Source organism: Moschus berezovskii, chromosome 25 (genome assembly GCF_049115385.1).
Source record: "Moschus berezovskii isolate FMDL1 chromosome 25, NW_MosBer_1.0, whole genome shotgun sequence".
NCBI lineage: Eukaryota > Metazoa > Chordata > Mammalia > Artiodactyla > Moschidae > Moschus > Moschus berezovskii.
The window spans coordinates 5,151,079-5,174,428 of NC_142484.1; the positions used below are offsets into that span (position 1 = coordinate 5,151,079).

Sequence of the window (23,350 nt, forward strand, 5' to 3'; positions counted from 1 at the left end):
GGAAAACATGCAATAAGAGAAAAAATAATCAAAACAAAAATTCAAAGAAACGATCAAAAAGAAATGCTTCAGACCAAACACTAACAGAAATGGACAATGTCTTTGATAGACTCGTTAGCAGATTGAACATAGCTGAGGAAAGAAACTCTTGAGCCTGAAGATGTGACACCTGAAATTTTCAAAATGGAAAAGCAAAGAGAAAAGACAAAAACAAAGATGGGGATGGGGGTGCAGAGCATGCAGGAGCCGTGGGGACTATGAAAGGTGTAACAGACGTGTAACGGGGCACTGGAAGGAGAAGGGAACAGGAACAGAAACAACATCTGAAGCAACAGTGACGAAGAATCTCCCCAAATTAGTATCAGACACCAAACCACAGATCAGGAATCTCAGGGACCACTAGCAAGATAACACAGAAAAATAAAAACCTACCCCCAGGTATACCATACACCGTCCACAAGAAATCCGCTTTAATACAGAAAGCTAACACTCTAATAGTAAAGGAACGGAGCTGTGCCGTACTAACACTCATTAAACAAAGTGGGGGCAGCGACAGTGACTTCAGACAGAAGACTTCAGGGCAAAAAGCCATTACCAAAATGAAAAGGGGGCCAATACTCTAAGACATAATAATTCTTAGTGCTATGCACCTAACAACACCTAACAATCAAAATACAAGTTAAAAACAGATAAAACTGCAAGGAAAAATAGATGAATTCACTTTTACAGTTAGTGACTTTACTACTCCTCTATCAGAAACAGATATATCCATCACACAGAAATTCAGTAAAGACATAACAGAACTCAACAGCACCATCAACCAAAATCAACTGTATACAGTTGACATGTATGGACTACTGCATCCAACGACAGCAAATCACACACTCTTAAACACACATGGGATATGCACCAGGACAGACCGTGTTCCACGAAACACACCCTAACAAACGAAGAACAAAAATCACACCGTGTCTGCCTTTAGACCACAGTGCAAACCAAGTCAGCAACAGAAATACAGCTGCCAAAACCCAAAGTACCTGAAGATTACAAATCACACTTCTAAACAATGCATGGATTAAAGAAAAAATTCTCAAGAGAAACTTTAAAAATATCTGAACAAAATGAAAATACAACTTATTAAAATTAGGGGGATGCAAAAAACACTGCTTAGATTAAAATTTATAGAATTGAAAGCACGTATCAAAAAAGAAAGATCTAAAATCAATAATCTAAACTTTTGCCTTAGAAGAGCAAATTCATTCCAAACTAAGCAGAAAGTGAAATAATAAAAATGAGAGCAGAAAAGAATTTTAAAACAAGAAATCAGTAGAGGAAATCAACAAACCCAAAAGCTGAGTATCCCCGCCCCCTCCCAAAAACATCAATAAAATCAGTAAGACTTTTGCCAAAGGAAAAAAGACCTGAATTACTAACATTAGAAATGAAAGAGGGAAATCACTACAGATCTCATATGCAACAAAAGGATAATGAAAGAGTATTATGAACAACTCTACAGCCGTGGATTTGATAACCTGGATGAAATGGACTAACTCCTTGACAGATATAATCTGTCACAACACACATAAGAATAGACAATTTGAATAGGGCTACATCTATTAAAGAAATTGAATCACTTATGAATAACCTTCTGAAACAGAAAGCATCATGTCCAAACAGGTTTACTGGTGATTTCTACCAAACAGCTAAAGAAAAAAAATTTGTACCAATTCTCTACAGTCTCTTTCAGAAGATAGAAACTGAAGGAATACTTCCTAATTCATTCTATAAGACCAATCATGCTCAATGCTATTTACTCAATTTAACTGAAAACTTATGTTTACACAAAAGCCTGCATACAGATGTTTGCATCAGCTTTTTCATAACTGCCCAAACTTGGAGGCAACCAAGATGTCCTTCAGGTAGAATGGATAGACTGTGGTACAACCAATGGATATTACTCAGCACTAAAAAGAAATGAGCTCTTAAGGAGTGGGAAGACATGGAGGAACCTTAAATGTATATTACTAAGTTGAAAGAAGCCAGTCTAAAAAGGCTACAATACTGTATGATCTCTACTATATTTTGCTCTAGAAAAGGCAAAACTAGAGACACATTAAAAAGATCAGCGGTTGTCAAGGGTTAAGTCTGAGGCAGGGATGAACAGGCAAAGCACAGAAGATTTTTAGGGCAGTAAAAGTGTTCTGTAGACTACTATGATGGTGGATATGTGTCATTACACATATGTCTAAACTCAAAGAATATATAACACTAAGACTGAACCTAACGTAACCTGTGGACCCTGAGTGACAATGCTGTGTCAGTGTACATTCACAGGGCTGGAGGGGCACGTGGGGAGACAAGGAGTATACGGACTTCCGGCTCTTTGCTGCTGCTGCTGCTGCGTCACTTCAATCGTGTCTGACTCTGTGAGACCCCATAGACGGAAGCCCACCAGACTCCCCCGTCCCTGGGATTCTCCAGGCAAGAACACTGGAGTGGGTTGCCATTTCCTTCTCCAATGTGTGAAAGTGAAAAGTGAAAGTGAAGTCGCTCAGTTGTGTCCGACCCTTAGCGACCCCACGGACTGCAGCCTACCAGGCTCCTCCATCCATGGGATTTTCTAGGCAAGAGTACTGGAGTGGCTTGCCATTGCCTTCTCTGGCTCTTTACTGCTGGCTCAATTCTGCTGTGGACCGAAAACTGCCCCAGGAAATAAAGTTTATTAATTTTTAAAAATGTAAATTTGTGTTGCATATTTTTATAGCAAAAAAGATCTGCTAAATAATTTTTCATTTATAATAGAGCTTAAAAACATCATACATGTAATGCGTCATCTGAAAAGGAAAGAGAAAAGCTTTCCAAAAGTTTCCATCTAACAGGTGCACTTCATATATAAAGATAAAAAGCAAAGAATCCAGCTTATAATTCAGTACTTCACCTATTTCTGTACCAAACACTAAACTTCGAAAGCTTCCAAGTTCGAAGTGCTTTACTGTAAGAAACTGTTTGTGACAGAAAGAAACCTAAAGCCCACTGATCCAGGAAATGGCTATCAAAGACACCTCCACGTGAGTAATTAACAAGGAGGAGATCTCAGATCTGTGTACTGCATGGGAGTCAATGACAAGTGATAACGGATTTAAAAAGAAAGTGTGTATGTCTAACACTGGGCTTCCCAGTCTATAAACACACAAATAAATACACAAACAGAAGAAAATCAAGAAAAGAGATCAAAAAAAAAAACGATCAACAGCAGAAGACAGAAAAGGACTGAGGGAAGGTGAGCAAAAGAAATTTTAGTCTTATCTGTTTTTATTTTTTATCAAAGCAAATATAATCACACATTAACCAGTTTTTTTAAACTAAGACCTCTGAACAGAAAAATGGCAAAAAAGTAAAAAAGAAAATTTCACAACATCCTACCACCAGTCAAGATTTCAAAACCAAAGCCAGTAAAAGATTTCATAAAATAGGGTATTAATCATTAACAAAGTCAGCTTCGCCATATCACTTGTTCTATGAAAGTTTATAATTTCTACATTAATAAACTCACAAGGGAAAAAAAGCCATACAAATTCAAATTACCCAAAGTTAACCTTCAATGGGGAAAAGAGAAGTTTAATATTATTTCCATTTTATACAGAAGAAACTGGAGCTCAGAGAGCGAAATAATTTGCCCCAAATCAGACAGCTAGTTCAGGGGTCAAACCAAGGTTCCAATTCAGTTCTCATCAATTTAAGGACTCTCTGGAAATCACTCTGGCTCACCCGTCCTCCCACCCTCCCAGGGGCTCCTTCCTCATACAAAAGACACTCATCTTGAGGTGAGAGTGTTAAAATATGCAAGCAGTGAGTCGAGCAGAAGTGGTAACTGTAACAACAGGCACCGGGCATACAAAATAGGAAGAGACACAATTACATCTACCCAGGGTAAAGATGATGCTGTTAAAGTGCTGACGAAATATTGTCAGCAAATTTGAAAAACTCAGCAGTGGCCAAAGGAATGAAAGAGGTCAGTTTTCATTGCAATCCCAAAGAAGGGCAACGCCAAAGAATATTCAAACTACCGTACAATTGTGCTCATTTCACATGCTAGCAAGGGAATGCTCAAAATCCTTCAAGCTAGGCTTCAACAGTACGTGAACCAAGAACTTCCAGATGTACAAGCTGGGTTTAGAAAAGGCAGAGATCTAATTGCCAACAGCCACTGGATCATAGAAAAAGCAAGAGAATTTCAGAAAATCATCTACATCAGCTTCACTGACTACACTAAAGCCTTTGACTCTGTGGATCACAACAGTGTCACAACAAACTGTGGAACATTCTAAAAGAGATGGGAATATCAGACCACCTCACCTGTATTCTGAGAAACCTGTATACAGGTCAAGAAACAAGTTAGATCCGGACATGGAACAATGCACTGGTTCCAAAATGGGAAAGGAGTATATTGTCTGCATATTCTCACCCTGCTTATTTAACTTATATGCAGAGTACATCGAAATGCCGGGCTGGATGAAGCACAAGCTAGAATCAAGATTGCTGGGAGAAATATCAATAACCTCAGATATGCAGATGACACCACTCTAAAGGCAGAAAGTGAAGAGGAACTAAAAAGCCTCTTGATGAAGGTGAAAAAGAGTGGAAAAGCTGGTCTAAAACTCAACTTCCAAAAAAAACTAAGATCATGGCATCTAGCCCCATCACTTCACAGCAAACAGATGGGGCAAAAGTGGAAACCGTGACAGATTTTATTTTCTTGGGCTCCAGAATCACTGTGGATGGTGACTGCAGCCATAAAATTAAAAGACGCTCCTTGGAAGGAAAGCTATGACAAACCCAGACAGCGTATTTAAAAAGCAGAGACATCACTTTGCTAACAAAGGTCTATATGGTCAAAGCTATTGTTTTTCCAATAGTCATGTACAGACATGAGAGTTGGACCATAAAGAAGGTTGAGTGCTGAAGAACTGATGCTTTTGAATTGTGGTGCAGAAGACTCTTCAGAGTCCTTTGGACAGCAGGGATACTAAACCAGTCAATCCTAAAGGAAACCAACACTGAATATTCACTGAAGGACTGATGCTGAAGCTCCAATACTTTGGCCACCTGATGCAAAAGAACCGACTCATTGAAAAAGACCTTGATGCTGAGAAAGACTGAGGCCAGGAGGAGAAAGGGGTGACAGAGGACAAGATGGTTGTGTGGTATTACCAACTCAATGGACATGAGTTTGACCAAACTCTGGGAAATAATGAAGGACAGGGAAGCCTGGCATGCTGCAGTCCATGGGGTCGCAAAGAGTTGGACACGGTTTAGTGACTGAACAACAATGAACAAGGGTGAGGTGGGTACATGAGCAAGGGCAGACTGCTGGAGGTTTACACTAATCAAGAGGCAATTCAACAGTAACTGACACCAAAAGCTGAGAAATTTTTAGGCCTGACAATGTGTAAATGGCAGGAATGGACTCTTCTTTTTTCAGGGAATAAACACAAACATGCCCGGTAATGTTTATCCTTAATTCTCACAACAATTCTGCTAAACCAGCGCGCTCTCTCTACCCTGTGCCCCTACGATCCCTTCTCATTCTTTCCTCATTGCCCTAGAAGATCATCGAACTTTATTTTCTGGAAGTTGATGAAAACAATAGTTATAATGCCTGTGCATTTCAGACTCCTTGGCATCACTGAAAATTACCAGGACAGAACTAAAAGTAGCAATTAACTCTTTACTCCTGGGATCAGCAGTGCTGACACCAAACCCCCTAATCCTTCCTCAGTTTACAAGGTCTGCTAACCAGCATCACAAAGTGAGTTCCAACCTCACACAGCCTACACTAGGTATGCCCCTCCATTTCTCTTTTCATTGATTAGTTGAAATAAGAAAAAACTTTATATAAAGAAATACCAACAAGTATGAAACCATCCCTCCTCTCCCCCAGGAGAGGTCAAGTACTCTAAATGCTGAACTCCACTCATTTCCCAGATGTGGCCGGTAATCTATTTTAGTCCACATCCCTTTTCCAGACTGTTTTTGGCATACTATACTTGGCTAGAGTCGCATTTAAGGTTCACACAAACGTTTTCTAGCAATCAAAATGATCTTGTTTCAAAAAGGTAACTTATTCTGGAAATCTTTTCCATTTCTGGATATAAAAATGAGCTGCTTCAGTCGTGCCTGATTCTTTGTGACCCCATGGACTACAGCCAACCAGACTCCTCTGTCCATGGGATTCTCCAGGCAAGAGTACTAGAGTGGGCTGCCATTTCCTCCTCGAGGGTCTTCCCCACCCAGGGATCAAACCCTTGTCTCTTACATCTACCTGCACTGGCAGGCGAATTCTTTACCGCTGTCGCCATCTGGGAAGCCCCCGAATGAGCCAACTAACATGAAAGAGCAGAAAATCTTTAAGAAATTCTTTACTGACACTCCATTTAGAAGGATGGAGAAAAAAATCACATCTGCCAGTAAAATGAATATCCTCTTTTACTTGTAATTTTTTTAAGTTTTTTTGAATACTGGTTGAGACATATCCAAAACAGTATCTGGTACTTGATTATTCAAAAGCAGCAGACACCAAAAGAGCAAACCAACACCAGCAACCTAAAAATAAACAAAGACTAAACATACCTGCTGGACTGGTCAATATGAAGAGCACTTTAGGTACAGAATACCTCAGACTCCTGGATAAGGAACAACTGGCAAGTCATTTCTAATTAATCTCAACAGCAAGTGGAAAAAGATAGGAAATACTGTCAAAGTGCTCAGGGAAAACAATGAAAACAATCATCAACCTAAAACTAGGTAGTAGGCAAAATGCCTTTCAAGAATGACAGTATTTTTTTGTAATGCCCAATTTGTAGGATTTTAAGAGCAGCAAAATGAAAATTAGGCAGTAGATGCACATAAATTGTGAAGGACAATGAGACTAAAAGCATTCAAAAGTTTCTTATAAGGATAAAGATACCAATTAACTTTAGGCCTTAGGTTAAACATGAAATGTCTAAGATCACCAGAAGTGTCTAATCTCTTACAGAGTACAGGCAAAAAGAGTAGACAGGAGTTAAGGGGAAAAAATCCCACAATACGTAGGCAAGAAAAGAAAAAGAAAAGGAAAAAACTCCAGTTAGAAAGCAAAAATACAATAGTAGAAATAAACTGAATATTTCAATCACAATGAATGTAAATTAGTTGAAATATGAAAAGTCAAATAATGAAAATGCAATCCAGCTGTGTGCTGCTTTCAAAAGGCACATCAAAGACGACACTTCAGAAGCAAAAAAATACTTATCAGGTAAACATTAATTAAAAATCACTTGGTACAGCTATGCCAATATCCGACAAAATGTATTTTAGTGGAAAAAATGTTCCTAGAAACGAAGATTCAAACTGTGCAAGTCACTAAAAACAAAAATTCTAAACTTATAAAGATAAGGCAAAAATTGAGAACAACCAGAATTCAGCAAATCTTCTATCATAATGAAATTTTAACAATATCCCTCTCTATAACTAAGGGAACAAGCAGACACTATTAGTTAAGGACACTAGTTTGAATGTGACTTCAATTAATGTGCTTTATCTAACAGACATGGGAAAACCTGACCTTAAAATTAGAAACGCATTCTTTTTAAACACACATGGAATAAAAATTTGCCACTAACTAGACACCGTTAAAATAGCCTCAATAAATTTCAAAGAATAAACATCACAATGGACCATATCTTATGAGCACAATGCATGCTAGCAATCGATAACAAGATATATATGATATGTCAAGATTTTTCAATACACTTTCTAAACCTCTAAGTCAGAAAGAAGTCAAAATGAAATTGTGAATATATTCAGAACCGAAAGATAAAAATCCTACACAGCAAAAGTGTTATTTAAAGGGTAATTACTATGGTTTTTCCAGTGGCCATGTATGGATGTGAGAGTTGTGCTATGAAGAAAGCTGATCGCCAAAGAATTGATGCTTTTGAACTGTGGTGCTGGAGAAGACTCTTGCAAGTCCCTTGGACTGCATGGAGATCCAACCAGTTCATCCTAAAGGAGACCAGTCCTGGGTGTTCATTGATGCTGAGGCTGAAACTCCAATACTTTGGCCACCTCATGAGAAGAGTTGACTCTTTGGAAAAGACCCTGATGCTGGGAGGGATTGGGGGCAGGAGGAGAAGGGGATGACAGAGGATGAGATGGCTGGATGGCATCACCGACTCGATGCACATAAGTTTGGGTGAACTCCAGGAGTTGGTGATGGACAGGAAGGCCTGGCGTGCTGCGATTAATGGGGTCACAAAGAGTCGGACACGACTGAGCGACTGAACTGAAGTACATATTATACATGCTAAAAATTAATGAGCTAAGAATCCTGTTTAAGAAATTAAATATTAATAATTAATTACAAGTCAGGCAGATTCAAAAAATAAGAAGTTATAATTTTCTTCCAACATAACTGAAAATTCAGACAAAATGAGTTTTAGAAAAACATAAATTACCAAACGTGACTCAAGAAAAAAAAAAAGACTCTAATGATCCTATAAATATTAAAGCAATCAAATCAATAATTTTTAAATCTCAGACAGAAAACACCACACCTTCATGGTTTTACAGGCAAGTTTTATAAGACACTGAAGGAACAAATAATCCTAATTTTACTTATGAACCCTCTCTAAGAAAATTAAAAAGGAGGAAATACCACAGTTTATTTTATGAGACTAGAATACTCTTTGATAACAAAACTCATAAGGCTGATACAACAAAAAAGGAAAATTAGAGATCATTCTTACCAATAAACATAGATACATAAATCCTGAGATTATAGCAAATTAAAAACAAAAGGGGTGGGAGGAATTCCCTGGCAGACCAGTGGTTAGGACTCTTCATTGCTGGGGCCCAGGTTCAATCCCTGGTTGAGGAACTAAGATTCCACAAGCACGGAAAGGCCAGAAAAACAGCCCAAAACAAACAAGAAAACAACAACAAAAACCTGAAACAGACAAAAACATATATAACAAAAACAAAACAAAAAAACCTTTTTTTAAAGAATACATCATTATCAAGTTGGAAAAACTGTCATATCATCATCTCAACAGATGTAGAAAATGCATTCAATTAGGACTTCGCAGGCGGTCCAATGGTTAAGAATCCGCCTGCCAATGCAGGGGATACGGGTCTGACCCCTGGCCAGGGCACTGAGGCCCCACACGCCCTGGAGCCCGCTGCTCCGCAGCAAGAGAAGCCCACGCACCACAACCAGAGAGTGGCTCCACTCGCCACAGCTGGAGAAGCAAGACCCTCCACAGCCAAGAGTAAATCAATCAGTGAAAATTGTTCAATGCATTCAGTTAAGTTCAGTGCCCACTTGTGAGTTGCTTTTTTTAAAATTCTCCATAAACTAAGGTTGAAGAAATCTTCCTCAACCTGTTAAAAGAAAAAAAAGTATCCACACATGCAATGGTAAAAGATAAAACCATTTCCCTTAAAACTGGGACTGTGACAAGGATGCCCGCCACTACCATTTATATTCTCCACTGGTGATGGTTGCCATGCAGCAACGCAGTAAGACTAGAGTAAAATATATTAAATGATAAAAGGACTGGAAAGAAATGAACTGTCATTATTCACAGGTGAGATGTGTATCTACATAAAACCCCAAGAGTCCACAAGCAATTATTAAGCTAGAGAAGCTTAATGTATAAAAATATATATTAACTAGATATAATAGCCACATACAAAGTCATCTGCATTTCCATTTGCCAACAAACAGAAATTTTTAACTTAAAAAAATAATTAACAGCAACAAAATATAAAGTAACCAAAGAATAAATCTAACAAAAAATACGCAAAATTTGTAGAAAGAAAAGAATACAAAACTTTTTAAAAGACAACTACCTATAAACCAAAAAAGCTATTTCCTCTTCTACCTGGGTAGTATGAAGGACAGAAGAAAAGATTGGAAAATACTAAAATCCATTTTTGTCCTTTTATTACATGCTTTCAATAAACACTTTTTAAAAAATCCCATAAACACAGTAAAACAGTCACAAATTGGGAAAAGATATTTGTCACAAAGATAGAATCAGAATGTATAAGAATCCCTACAAATAAGAAAAATCAAACTCAAGAGAAAAAATAAGACATAAACAGGAAAAACAGAGAGAGACATAAACAGGTATTTCACAAAAGTAGAAATCTAAATAGCCAAAAAGAGATGCTCAACTCCATTAGTAATTTGAAAAAAGAACATTAAAACCATGCAATGATAAATAAAACTGGGCAAAGAACTACTTGAATAGACTTTCCTCTAAAGAAGATACACAGCCAATACATACATGACAAGATGCTCAACAATATTAGTCATTCAGGAAAGGGAAAACCACAATGATACACCACACTTCACACCCCCTAACATGGCTATAATTTTTTTTTTAAACGGAAAAGAATATATATTAGTGAGGACATGGAGAAATTAGAACCCTGGTATGGTGTTGGTGAGATATAATATGGTACAGTCACTGTGGAAAACAGTTTGGTAGTTCTTCAAAATTTTAAAACACAGGAACAATATCCAATAATTCCACTCCTAAGTACACATCAAGAGAAATAAATACCTACGTCCCTCCAAAGACTTTCAGGCAAACACTCACAGCAGTATGGTCGGTAACAGGCAAAAAGTGGAAACAACCCCAACATCCACCAACTGATGAATGGATAAATAACAGGTGGTATGTCCATGCACTCAAACGCAACAAAGCACTAATACTGAAATAAGCTACAAGGATAAACCTTGAAAACATGCTGAGCAAAAGAAGCAAGTCACCAAAGACCACATACTGTATGATTCCATTTACATGAAATGCCCAGAATTGGCAAATCCATAAGAAAGTCCATCAGTGGCTGCCCAGAGGTTAGGTGAAATAGAATCACTGCTAACAAGTACAAGGGTTCTTTTCAGGATGATGAAATGTTCTAAACATTAGATTGTGGTGATCATTACAACTCTCTGAACATACTAAAACCTACTAGACTGTGCCCTTTAAATGGGTAAACTGTAACATGTAATTACATCTCAATAAAAATAGTAATTGATGAGATGTAAGGTCATAACCACCACCAATTTGACAAATATAAAAAAGTCTGACAATACCAAGAGCTGGTAAAGATGTAGAACAGTGCTGGCAGGAGGGTACTTATAACTAAAGTTCAATTATTTTTCACTGAAGTTATAACTGTACAGGTCCCACTACCCTGCAATTCTAAGTCTCCCCAGGCTTTATACCTTGCAGAAATGTTTTTTGCACTTGTCCAAAACCTCACTGTTCTTTACTGGAAACAATCCTATCCCATAAGAATAGGACAAAGAACAAAATGAAATATATTCAGTCTGAAAAAGAAAACGGAAGCGAAAAGGAATAAACTACAATTATACACATCAACATGGGTTTCCGAGGTGGCTCAGTGGTACAGAATCTGCCTGCCAATGCAGGAGACGTAGGTTTGATCCCTGTCGGAAAGATCCCCTGGAGAAGGAAACGGCAATCTACTCCAGTATTCTTGCCTGGGCAATCCCATGGACAGAGTAGCCTGGAAGGCTACAGTCCCCCATGGGGTCGCAAAAGAGTCTGATATAACTTAGCAACTAAACACATCAATGTAGCCAAAACTCATTAGCTGCAGGGCCTCACTTCCCTCCCTTCCCAGCTTCAAGTCCAGGCCTCACCATTATAAACACCCCCTTTACCTTCTCTCTTTTTTTAACTGGAGTACAGATGCTTTACAACGCTGTGTTAACTTCTGCTTGCTGTACAACAAGGTGACTCAGCTCTATGTACACATACAGTCCCTGCCTCTTGGACCTCCCTCCCCGCCAGCCACCCAGGATCCTACTTGTCCAGATGATCACAGAGCAGCGAGCTGCGCCCCCTGCACCACACAGCAGGTTCCCACGAGCTATATCTGCTCTACACGTGGCAGTGACCTTCTCCTGCTGTCACTCTCGCATGCAGAAACCACAACTGCAGCACTGCCTGCTCTACTCCCAGGAAAAAGAACACAACTGCTTCTTTCCACTTTAAACTAGGAGGGCTCCCTAGGGGAGCCCATTCCACGCTGCAGATCCACTCATGCTTTCTTTCCATAGAATACGCCACACTTTTCTCTCCTCACAGACCACATGCCCCTGAAAGTGAAAGTCGCTTAAGTTGTATGCGACGCCAAAGAAACCCCGAAGAAGAAAACCGTCCTGGGCTTCCCTGGTGGCTCAGTAGTAAAGGATCTATGTGCCGACACAGGTTCGCTCCCTGGTCAAGGAAGATCAACTCAGCCTGGGCGCCACAACTACTGAGCCTGCGAACCCCAACTACTAAGCCCCGCAAATCCGAGAGCCGGGCTCTGCAACGAGAAGCCTGTGTACTACAGAATTAGACTCCCCTCACCCCAACTAGAGAAAAGCCCGAGCAGCAACAAAGACCCAGAACAGCCAAAACAAATAAATGAATTAAAAAAAGAAAACAGTCCGGCTCCCACCATGCTAGCTCCCCAAGTCTGCTCCCTGTCCTCTCACCAAGCAAGAGCCAATGGGCGCTCCCCATGGGCCCGTTGCCCGTCTCCTTCCCCGCAAATGAATGTCACTGGGCTGTGCATTCTGAACAGATATCATTTCCCACCAACAGTCCAAAAACACTGTAACTTCGCCATCTCAACAAAGCCATTTCATGGGCCCCAACTCTCCCTTTAGAACTGTGGCAAGTGCCCATGAAAGGGCTTTCCTCTGCGCCCTCTGCTCTCAAGCCCTTGGGAAGCCTCCCCCCCAGGCTCTCCCCACACCACCGTGTGCAGACTGCTCCCATCAAGACCACTGATGACTCATGTGCCACCGAAGCCGCAGGACAAGCCCGGGCCCTCATGCCACTGGAGGGCACGGCAGGAGCACTGCTCGGGGGTTCTCACTCCCTCCCCCTTGAAGATACCTCCCCAGACTTCAGAGATTCAAGGCCCCCCTGCTCCTCCTCCACCTCGGAAAGTGCCTGGCCCCCTTTTCCTCACTGCCTCGGCCCTCACCCTGCGCTCACTCTCAGCAACAAGGACTTCTAAGTGTCAGAGAACACTGAACACTCTCACGTCTGTCTTCAGCCAGACCTCTCCCCTCAACTCCAAACACCTTCATCCCACGTGGCCCCAGGCGGCTCTCTGGAGTTTCATAAGAGCAGTGGGTCCAGACCCCAACTCTTGACGGTACTTCAACAACCTGCACCGCCCACAATCTCGACCAAGAGCAGAAACCTCTGGTTGGTAGGGAGCTGCTTCACCCTGCTCTCTCAGCCACGTTCAGTCTGTCAGCAAATCCTGGCGGCTCTACCGTCCACGTGCACATCCACCAGCCTCTCACTGCTACCCGTGCGCCCCTTCAGTCCAAGCTGCCATCATTGTCCTGGGGGGTCCTTGGCACGAGAAAGGCAACTATTCTTAACAGTTTCAGGGGACCTTTTAAAAACATACGTCAGATCTCATGTCACACCACTACCCAAAACACTTCCATGACTTCCCATCTCATGCACAGAAAAAGGCAAAATCCTAACCCTGGCCTGCATGAATGGTTCCCACCCGGCCCCTCTGACCTCCTCCCCTGCCATCCTCCACCCAGCCAGGCTGGCCTCTGTCTCCCCAACACACCAGGTACAACCCTTCTTAGCACCATACACACTCTGGACTCTGCCTATAAGACTCCCCCTACCTCCCCCCTCCCTGCAGCCACGTGGCTCCCTCCCTCACCTGCTGATGTTCAGAGGTCTCAGGAAGGCCCATCCTGACCACTTTATTCAATCTGCAAACAGCCCCCACCCAGCCACTCCCAGCTGACTTTGCTCCCAGCTGCACCACTCATGACAGCTGCCATCTCTGACTCACCTGTTAAGTCTTTCTCCACTAAAAGGTAACTTCCAGAGAACAGGGACAATGACAATGTCTTTATGGCTCACTAATAACATAGTCAGCATCACAACATAAGACCTAAGTACTCAAACACACAAATGAATCTCAAAAAACAGTAAGGAGAGGGTGAGTTACACAACAAAATGATTCAATTTATATAAAGACATGCAAAACTACATTACATTATGTAAGGATAAAAGGGTACAGTCACAAGTGCTAACACCACAAAGTTAATCAACAAAACGACACAAGCAGGGCAGCCCTGCTTAAGAAGCTGAGAAGAGGGAGGAATGGCGGGGGTCATACAGGAAGCCAAAGGTAACGGCAACATTCTGTTGCTTAAACTGGTGGTCTTAACATTTAACGTTTGTACACATGCCAATACAGACTCTTGGAATGTATGATTCCATTAAAAATTAAAATAAAAAAATAGCTTAGAACAAGACAGGTCAAACCCAGCCCACCACCTCTTTTTGTAAATAAAATTCTATCAGAAGCTTCATTTGTTCAAGTGTCAACTATGGCTGCTCTCACAGCACAGCAGCAGAACTGAGTGGTTACAGAGCCCCCAGAGCCTAATGTATTAATTAACTGGCCCTTTACAGAACACAGTTGTCTGGTTATAACGTGAAACCTGTAAACAAATTAAGAGCAACATTTAAAGAGCCAATCATCAATCCTTCAAGGACGTCCCTGGCAGTCCAGTGGTTAAGACTCCATAGTTCCACTGCAGGAGGCTCAGGTTTGATCCCTGGCCGCAAAACTAGGATCCCACATGCCACACAGCTGAGTACATAAATAAATAAAAGTTCAAAATACAAAAGGAAAAAAAAGTGATCCTTCAAGACATGTGTGGTTATCTCACAGCACAGAACATTGAAAAAATATGGTTCTACATAACATGAGGGACTCCAAAGCAAAGTTTTTTATACTCTCAAGCACCAGCAAGAGAGATTTTAAAAATGAATATTTCAGAACGTGCTTGCGTGCTCAGCTGTGTCCAACTCAGCAAAACCTCAAATGTATGATCCATACTCTCACCACAGTAGAAAAAAAATCACATTTTAGTAAGTAAAATCTACATAAAACAATCCAAATCTGGGGGGTGGGGGGACACCACCGCCTAACTCTGTAACCTGCCCTGACCCACTTCACCTCACCCTATACTTCCTCAGAGCAGCCAGTTAGACCTCCAAGGCCTTCTTCTGGAACACTCCATTTCTTCAGGGCGTTTCACTGCAACTTCTGTTAGTCATTTCTGACCTTATTTCTACTGTTACTAGGAAGAAGACTGATAACAGTAATAATGCTGCTGCTGCTAAGTCACTTCAGTCGTGTCCGACTCTGTGTGACCCCATAGACGGCAGCCCACCAGGCTCCCCCGTCCCTGGGATTCTCCAGGCAAGAACACTGGAGTGGGTTGCCATTTCCTTCTCCAACAGTAATAATACCCAAACAAATATTACTGTGTGCTAGGCACTGCACTAATTAGTTTACATTTAATATTCATTTCACAGACAAGGAAACTAAGGAACAGAGATGTCATCTAATATTATGATTACACAGCTGGAAGACTGGGAGCCAGAACTCAAAGTCAGCTATTTTAGATCCTTTGCACTCTTGCCCTCCACAAGATACTCTGACCTGAGAACAGAGAACAGGTATTAATCTGTGAAAACTCCCTTAGTTTAACACACAAGGCCTATGATAGGTGCCAAATGCACAGCTGCTGTATCATCTATGAGTATAATAATAAATTGAGGACACAAGGTCCACAGTCGGGGGCGGGGGGTGATTCAAAGAGTGTTGCTTAATCAGAAGGGACTGGGTCTTGCTGGAAGGCAGCTGAGGCAGATGTGAACTGCCCACTGCCCAGAGGCAACAGAAATCCTGTCTATCTCTGTCGACAAAAGTAAACCAGGAGGCACTACCCCCTCATCTACAACAATGACAAAAACAGACAAAACACCAATTCAGAAGTTAAACATTTATTCTTTATTTTTTAATTTTTATTGGAGTATAGCTGATTGATTACAATGTTGTGTTTACTCTTAACTCTCAGTGAGTTCCAGCTATGTTATTGTTGAAACTGACACTTAAAATTATGGTCTAGTGGGGTCACCAAAACCCTAAGGCCTCACCCTGGAACTGAGATTTCTCTGCTGCCTACAGGCCCTTTCTCCCATATGACCTAAATTTTTCTCTAATATCAATGACCTCCAAAACCATGATTCTCATGAAAGGAAGCGCCGAACAGCCAACGGAGTCAATACTTGTCAATGTTCCTCCCACCACTGTCTCATCTGGAGAATGAAACCCCAGGCTTCACCAAGATCCAGCCCGTGTCTCCTGACCAAGCCTCACTGGACAGTGCAAGCCACCCCAGAATGTGCCTTAGTGGCCAGTACAACTGCTGCCTCACTCGCCCCGATTAGGGTCTCAGGGCACCATGCATTCTCAGGCAAGCTCCCCTTCTCATCAGTGTCTCTGACACACTGCATTACTTTCACACCAGCATTATTGTTCAGATTTACATACAAGTACAGGGAACTTTAGGCTCTCACTGGCGATCCACATAGCTTTCTCCAAGTCTGACTCAACATTCAGTCATACTTTTATTTCTGCAATCTTTTTACGTTTCTGCAACCTTTTTAGTGCTGCTTCCTACTGTTTCAAAAAAAACAATCTCATTCATCTCTCCTTTGGGCCCCCAGATTTCATGGCAGTCAGCCTCTGGGGCACACAAACCATTCCGAATCAATACACACTCCCTCTGTAAGAAATTCTGGAACTAATAATACCCTTTCTCCAGAGTTGCCAAAAAGTACAAAATCAGAGTCTCTTTGTATCAGGAAAGATGTTCATAATCTATTCAAATTTATTTATATAAAATCAGTCAACTGTGGATTCTTCACTAATAAAACAGGTCAACACTAGCCAGCAGAAGTGCGAAGTAGTAAACCACCTTTACTCAGATCTTTGTGAGTCTGTGACACAAAAATGTACCAGTTAAGGTAGGAAGCCTTTCAAGTACCGCCAAGGTTCCCTTTCACTTGCTTCTTTACCATCTAGCCAATCTACCTGATAGCCAGATGTCAGTTCATAAACATCCAAAACGTGAAACAAACTGGGCATTGATCCGACTAGTAACTCTCTCTCCTCTCAGTAAAGAAAAATAAAGGGGGAGGGAGGAAGAAAGGGGGTTTCCATGGCAACTAAATCTAAGCCAAAGTCAAAAGGCCACAAAAACAAATCTCCAGTCACCTCAATCCAGACTGCAGCAGGAAAATAAACCCATTCCCACTGGAAGCACCATGGATTTCAAGGACACTCAAGACGTTTAGCATGAATCTACACCAAGCCTCTGATCAATCAGTAGAGAAAGTGAGCTTTTCAAGTTTGATCAAGTGACAGCCAACATCTATGGAGCAAAAGAGAACACAGGTCAATCCTATTTGTCATTACAAAACAGCTCCACCAGCACAGGAGGAATAACAGCATTGCTTTTTAAGACAAACCAAACCAAAGAGGAAAGTGGAAATTAACTATTTAATACCTATGAGAAACAAAGGTGTAACTACTTCACTCTTTGACAACAGACTTCTGGCAATCTCAAACCACCCAACCAACAATTACAAGCTCTTTCCTCTGAAGCCTCTAGGGTCTCTCACTAAAAGTATGTTCACTTACACCACATTACTCAGTTCACAAGCTGAGTTACCTCAGCACAAAGCACATCTCTTGTCAGTGCCGCCTCCCCGCAAAGACTGAAAGTCCTTAAGTGCCTGTTCATGAGTGAATCCCTAATACTGTTCCTGACAGAATAAGGATTCAATATATTTGCTGATCAAATAAATGAAGACTAGATAGCAACATTCATGATTTTCCTGTGAGTGATCCCATTATCTACCTGGTAATGCTCTGTTCCCACCACCTCCATGCCACAACACTGCACTGGGTTTAGGGCAGCCAAGAGTCGAGGAGACTTGTATGATACTGTATGGTATCTCTTATGTGCAATTTAAAAACAACTCAAAGGAATATACATGCAAAACAGAAACAAACTCAGGTTTAGGGGTTTCACTGGTGGCTCACTGATAAAGAACCTGCCTGCCAATGCAGGAGACGTAGGTTCAATCCTGGGTCAGGACGATCCCCTGGAGGAGGGCATGTCAACCCACTCCAGTATTCCTGCCTGGAGAATCCCATGGACAGAGAAGCCTGGCAGGCTGCAGTCCATGGGGTCTCAAAGAGTCGGACATGACTGAGCGACTACTCACACAGAAGAAACCGATGGTAGCGGTCACCTGTCACTCTCAGCAGCTCAGTGAAAGTCGCCCAGTCGTGTCCGACTCTCTGCGAACCCACAGACACATCCAAATTTCAGGACAAAGGATCAGATCTCCCAGATCTCCCTTTTACACATCCAAACTTGAACATTCACTTGGCAAAAATCTGTAGTTTTATAGTAACATTCTTCCCATTCAATACACTAGGATCATCCGTATTCTAAGGATGTGAGAGAAAAGGATTTCTCTTTCACTGCACTTCATCTCCCCAAAGGGAAAAACACTTGCCCACTTGGGTCAGAGTCCAGAGTTCAGGCAAGCCCCTGGTGGTAGCAAGCAAGGGTCACTGTGCTAAAAGATAAGCATCCAACCGGCCTCTCTCTTGCCTTGCAAAGGGCAGATTTGGCAAACCAATCCAGGGCTAACTCTCTGAAAACAGGCCTTCATTAAAATAATAATAATAATGAAGCTGGCATCTAAAAACAGAATTGACAGCTGACTGACAGGATGAGCGCAATAAAGACAAAACTCAAAAATCACAGCAGGATACGGTTATTTGGCATAGCCATTAAGGCCCCGAACACCTAGAGTTTCAGCACAACATATTGATGGATTCTCATGAAGCAAGAGAAAAGAAAAAGTTTCTCAATTACTTTATAAAATATTCACTTCTAAAAATTTTTTTTAAAGTTCAGTCTTCAGGCACCTGAAAATTCTGTATACCATCTTTCCCCATCACTAAGTCACATCCAAGTAGGATCGAGGTATAGACAGAGCTCACAGGGAACAGAATGCCTTGACCTACATGTAGCTCCTAAAAGTTGTGGTCCAGTGGTTCCAGAACCTGGCTGCACATCCGTATTACTTGGGAGCTTTTAAAACCATTCTCACTCTTACCACACGTTTACAGAACAGTCTTGACAAGTATTCCAAGTGATCCCAAAGCAGGTCAGATCAGCATCTATCCAGAGCAGGGTTGCTCGACCTCAGCACTACTGACATCTGGGGCTAGCTATCGTTCTGTAGAGGGGGGAGGTTGCCATCTTGTGCATCACAGGGTGTTCAGCTGCATCCCTGGTCTCTACCCTCCAGAAGCCACTGCCCAACCCCACAGATGTGACAAGCAAAATTTACTCTCCAGACATCAGCAGATGATTCTTGGGGGCAAAATCCACCCCCCTCAAGTTAAGAACTGCTCTAGAGTAAATAAAAAAAAGTCATCTGAGTCTCCTTTAAGAAAGGAAAAAAATAAGAAAACTTCCTAAAGCCAAGACATCAGGTCTATTTTTTCCATCCAGCTTACCTAAGAAAAAGTAGTCAACTCCACTAGGCCAGGGCTTGGATCTGACTTATGAGAACCAACCACAGCTTCTTGTGCTTTGTACATAAATAAACGCAGTGCTGAGTTTTAATTGAGCAGATGGTTACAAGAACTTCACTGTCACTACCATTCTTAACCATTCTATATCAGTAAGAAAGCATTGTAAAATCTTAGACAAATATATACTCAGGCTGCCTCTCAAATATCCAAAATATAAAACCGCAAGATTCAAGTTTATCAAAGAAGCAAACTAAATACCAATCCTGACAAATACTGTTTTAAGGAAGATGTCTTGTCTGTAATAAGCACATTATCTCTGTACCACATCAGTGCCAAAATTTATTTCAAAGAGACTAAGCAAACCTCACCCTGTCAGGCCTTAATTTCATCACTATTCATTTTCTGTCCAGTTATGGTCTGATTCTCAAATTGCCAGGCAGTTAATTGAAACCAGCAAGTTTTGGTCTGCTATACTTTACACAAAAGCTAGTTTTCTAATCTAAAACAATCTTCTTCCTGTTCTTCAGTAAGTTACACCAGCAAGATGTTCATCTCTACTTAAGAAGGAGTCTATCAAAATAACATTTCCCAGGGCAACAAAGGAAGCCAGGTCCCAAGCAGGTAATTCCAGGGGAAGGACAAGCCTGGTTTCCAGCAGCAGGGAGAAGAGCACAGGGCGGGAATCAACAGACTCAGTAGATGCATGAGTGGATGGCATTCTGTTAGATATTCTAAACTCTCTGATCAAACGTACCTGAAATGCAAAATAACTTCGAAAGCATCCACCCAGGACAACAGTTATTTCCCAAACTAGCTTCACTGAAGAATATCTCAATACACAGTAACCTTTCAAACCTCAATAAGAACCCAGGAGTACACTAAGAAACTCTGGAGTTACTACTGATTTGGGGGCCAATCACACGCAATAAGCGGTATTCAAACGTACAGGAGGAACAGAATCTGACGTGAGCTCCTGGTGGCCTTTCATTTAACCACGTCGTCAACAAGCCAGTCTGAGGCGTCACCACTAATGACTCCAGAAAACATCTGTAAACGTAATCAATCCTCAGCCACCCTCTCCTGGGTGGTTCTCAGCCGGAAAGACTCTTAAAAACACAGGGCTTTCTAAAGACAGCCACCAAAAGCCAGGACTTAAGACAGGCACGTGACTTCCCAATAGTATCTAAACATTTAAAAATCAAATCCAAATTAATAATAGCCACTAATTACTAAGCGGATTCTTCACGCCAGGCACCGTTTCTAGCTGCTTTACACATATTAACTCTTCCTCCCGACAGACTTATAAGGCAGACACTGCTATTATTCCCTTATTACAGAAGAAGCAGAGAGGTTGAGGGACTTGTCCAAGGTCACAGCGCCAGAAAGTGGTGAAGCCAAGATCTGGAAACCACGCAGTCTAACTCGACAGCAAAGGAAGCTCTAACACCACCCTTTAAGTGGATTTTCCAGCGGCTAGAAATCTGGAGCCTGTTTCCCACTTGCTGCCTACCTACAACGTGACCTTGAGGACAAAATCGCAGTCAACTCCACGTTAACAAAACAGCCACATTCACAAGTGCTGTGACGATAAGCGGAAACAACCCCCAAGCGCCCCTCCCAGAAAAGCAAAACAGAAAAGCTCGATCCGACCCACAGAGAAAACGGGTTAAGTACAGCGATTACACGGAGCTCGGAAGGTGAGACGCCAAGACACACAGGTGCATCCAAAGACTCGTGCCGTCCACCTCCAACCACGAGTCCAAGTTGTGGTCAGAGCAAGCCTGACCGCAGGAAACCCCTCCAAGGGAGCGGCGAGAGGGCTTCTTTAAGAGGGAGGTACTTGCGGCCGAGAGAAGGACCACCCCCCCACCCTGGCGCATATTCGCCAGGGAGGCTTTCGCGACCAGGTCTGCGCTGGAGTCGCAACCCTGGAGTTTAAAAAAAAAAAATCACTCGGAAGGAGGTTTTAAACACTCCGAGCCGGGCGCCGGCGTATCCCGCTGACTCTGAGGCGAAGGGGCAGAAACCCACAGAACTTGTTTCCCGGAGAACCGAGTCCAACAATGGCCTCTTCGCGAGTCTCCGGCGAGCCGCCGCCTCCTCAACTTGACACGCTCCGGGGCCCGCGCCCAGAGAACTCGTCCGGGGCCCGCGGGCGGCGGGCGGCGCTCGCTCGGGGCGCGCCGGCCGGCGCGGAGCGGGGCCCGGCCGGGCGAGGGGCGCGCCAGGCCGCGGACGTCAACCCGGGCGCGAAGTTCGCCGCCCGGCGCGCGGCCCGGCCCGGCGGGGGCCCCCGCAGCGGGCGAGCGGGCGGCTGACAGGCGCGGGCGGGGACGGGCCAGGGCGCCCGGGCGCCGCGCCTCCCCGGCGGCCGGGAGGCGAATTCCGGGGGGGAGGGGAGGGGGCCGGGACGCTCCCTCCCCGCGCCGCCGGGGCCGGCCGGAGGGGCGCCGCCGCCGCCGCCGCCCGCGCGCCGCGCGCCCAGCGCACCCCGCGCCGCGGCCCGCTCCGCCGCGCCCCCCCTCCTCATTACCTGGAGGTGCCCGCGACTCGCCGCTAGTTGCGCTCAGGCGGGAAACGCGCTCACCGACACCATCAGCGAAGCGCCCAAAATGGCGGACGTATCAAGCAGGCCTTGAGTTCCCCCCTCCCTCCCTCCGAGCGCCTCGCGGCCAATCACGACCCTGCCCCCGCCCCCGGCTCCGCGCTCATTGGCCTTTCTCTCCCGCCCCCTGCCTCCTATTGGGTCACCCTGCGGCCCCTGTTGAACCTACTCCGATTGGCTCGCGGACGCCGTCCGTCAAGGGCGATGGGGCGCATTCTTTTCCCATGGACTTGACGGATCCGGAACCTCTAGGACCCCGGAGTCTAGAGCCAACAAATCAGAAACCGAGGGAAACCTTGACTGGGTCCCCCTCCACTACGCCATAGCAACAGCAGGGCCTTCTCTTGACGGACAGCTGGCGCCACCAATCGGATGGCCAATGCTTTTTAAAACTAAAGTGAGCCAAGCCAATCATGGCAGTAGGTCTGGGAGCTGCACAAGAACCAATGGGGTAGCGGGCAGGTGGGCCAGAGGGCCTGGAGGAAACCGGTGATGACGTGAGCCACCATGTGTTTCGGTGGCGGAAGTCTGCCGAGAACTGGGGAATTAGCTCAAGTGGTAGAGCGCTCGCTTAGCATGTGAGAGGTAGCGGGATCGATGCCCGCATTCTCCACGGCTGAATTTTATAAAGTTGGTGAGGGAGCGGGGAAGGTGGCGGTCAGTGTCACTTGCCTCAAAGGTGGAGTTTGTACCAGATGTTGAGGACAAGGTGTGCTAGGTACCCCTATCTGTGCATCCGCCTCTGCTAGGGAGGAAAACTGGATGGATTGGGGGCTAGTCTTCCTTTTGCCTTTCGGAATAAATTATACGAAAGCAGCTTCTTCAAATCTAGTGAGCACTCGCTCTGTGCCCCGCCGGCCGGGGTATGCAGGAGCAGAGGGTCCTGGACGTCACACTCCACCTGAGCAACACAAGTAAAGCAGGCCACAGAGAGATGGTGGTGGTGTTTCTGAGCAAGTAGACATTTCCACCCACGGGACACGGAGGACAGAGCCGCGGGGCTCAGTGCGGGTTGGCAGCAAGGACTCCGGCAGGAGACTGTGGCTTGGTCAGGGATGATCACTCCGGCTCACGGAGCGGAGGCAGGCTTTTACTGTGGGGCTTCCCCCAGCTACCTCCCAGATTCCGGGCCTGAGCAAAGTGACAGGGCTTGCCTCGGGTCTGCCTTGCCAGTGCTTCCCTCTGCACCCCTTTGCCTCGGCCCCA

The 23,350-nt window shown here is 43.6% G+C and overlaps 1 protein-coding gene and 1 non-coding gene across 8 annotated transcripts in view; one reads left to right on the forward strand and one right to left on the reverse strand.

Moving 5' to 3' along the window:
• PPP6R3 (protein phosphatase 6 regulatory subunit 3) overlaps positions 1–22,185 on the reverse strand; it is a 126,599-nt gene extending 104,414 nt beyond the window's left edge. For 4 of the 7 annotated variants that reach the window (XM_088832460.1, XM_088832459.1, XM_088832458.1 and 1 more), the window contains exon 1: positions 22,073–22,185. The gene's annotated coding sequence lies outside the window, so the exon portion shown is untranslated. Of the gene's footprint in view, positions 1–21,213; positions 21,464–22,072 lie in introns of those variants that run through there. The other 3 variants (XM_055415328.2, XM_055415330.2, XM_055415331.2) reach the window with 3 other exon arrangements.
• Positions 22,186–22,684: 499 nt separating this feature from the next.
• TRNAA-AGC (transfer RNA alanine (anticodon AGC)) lies at positions 22,685–22,757 on the forward strand. The gene has a single exon. It is a non-coding gene; the product is annotated as a tRNA-Ala (tRNA).
• The last annotated feature ends 593 nt before the right edge of the window (positions 22,758–23,350 follow it).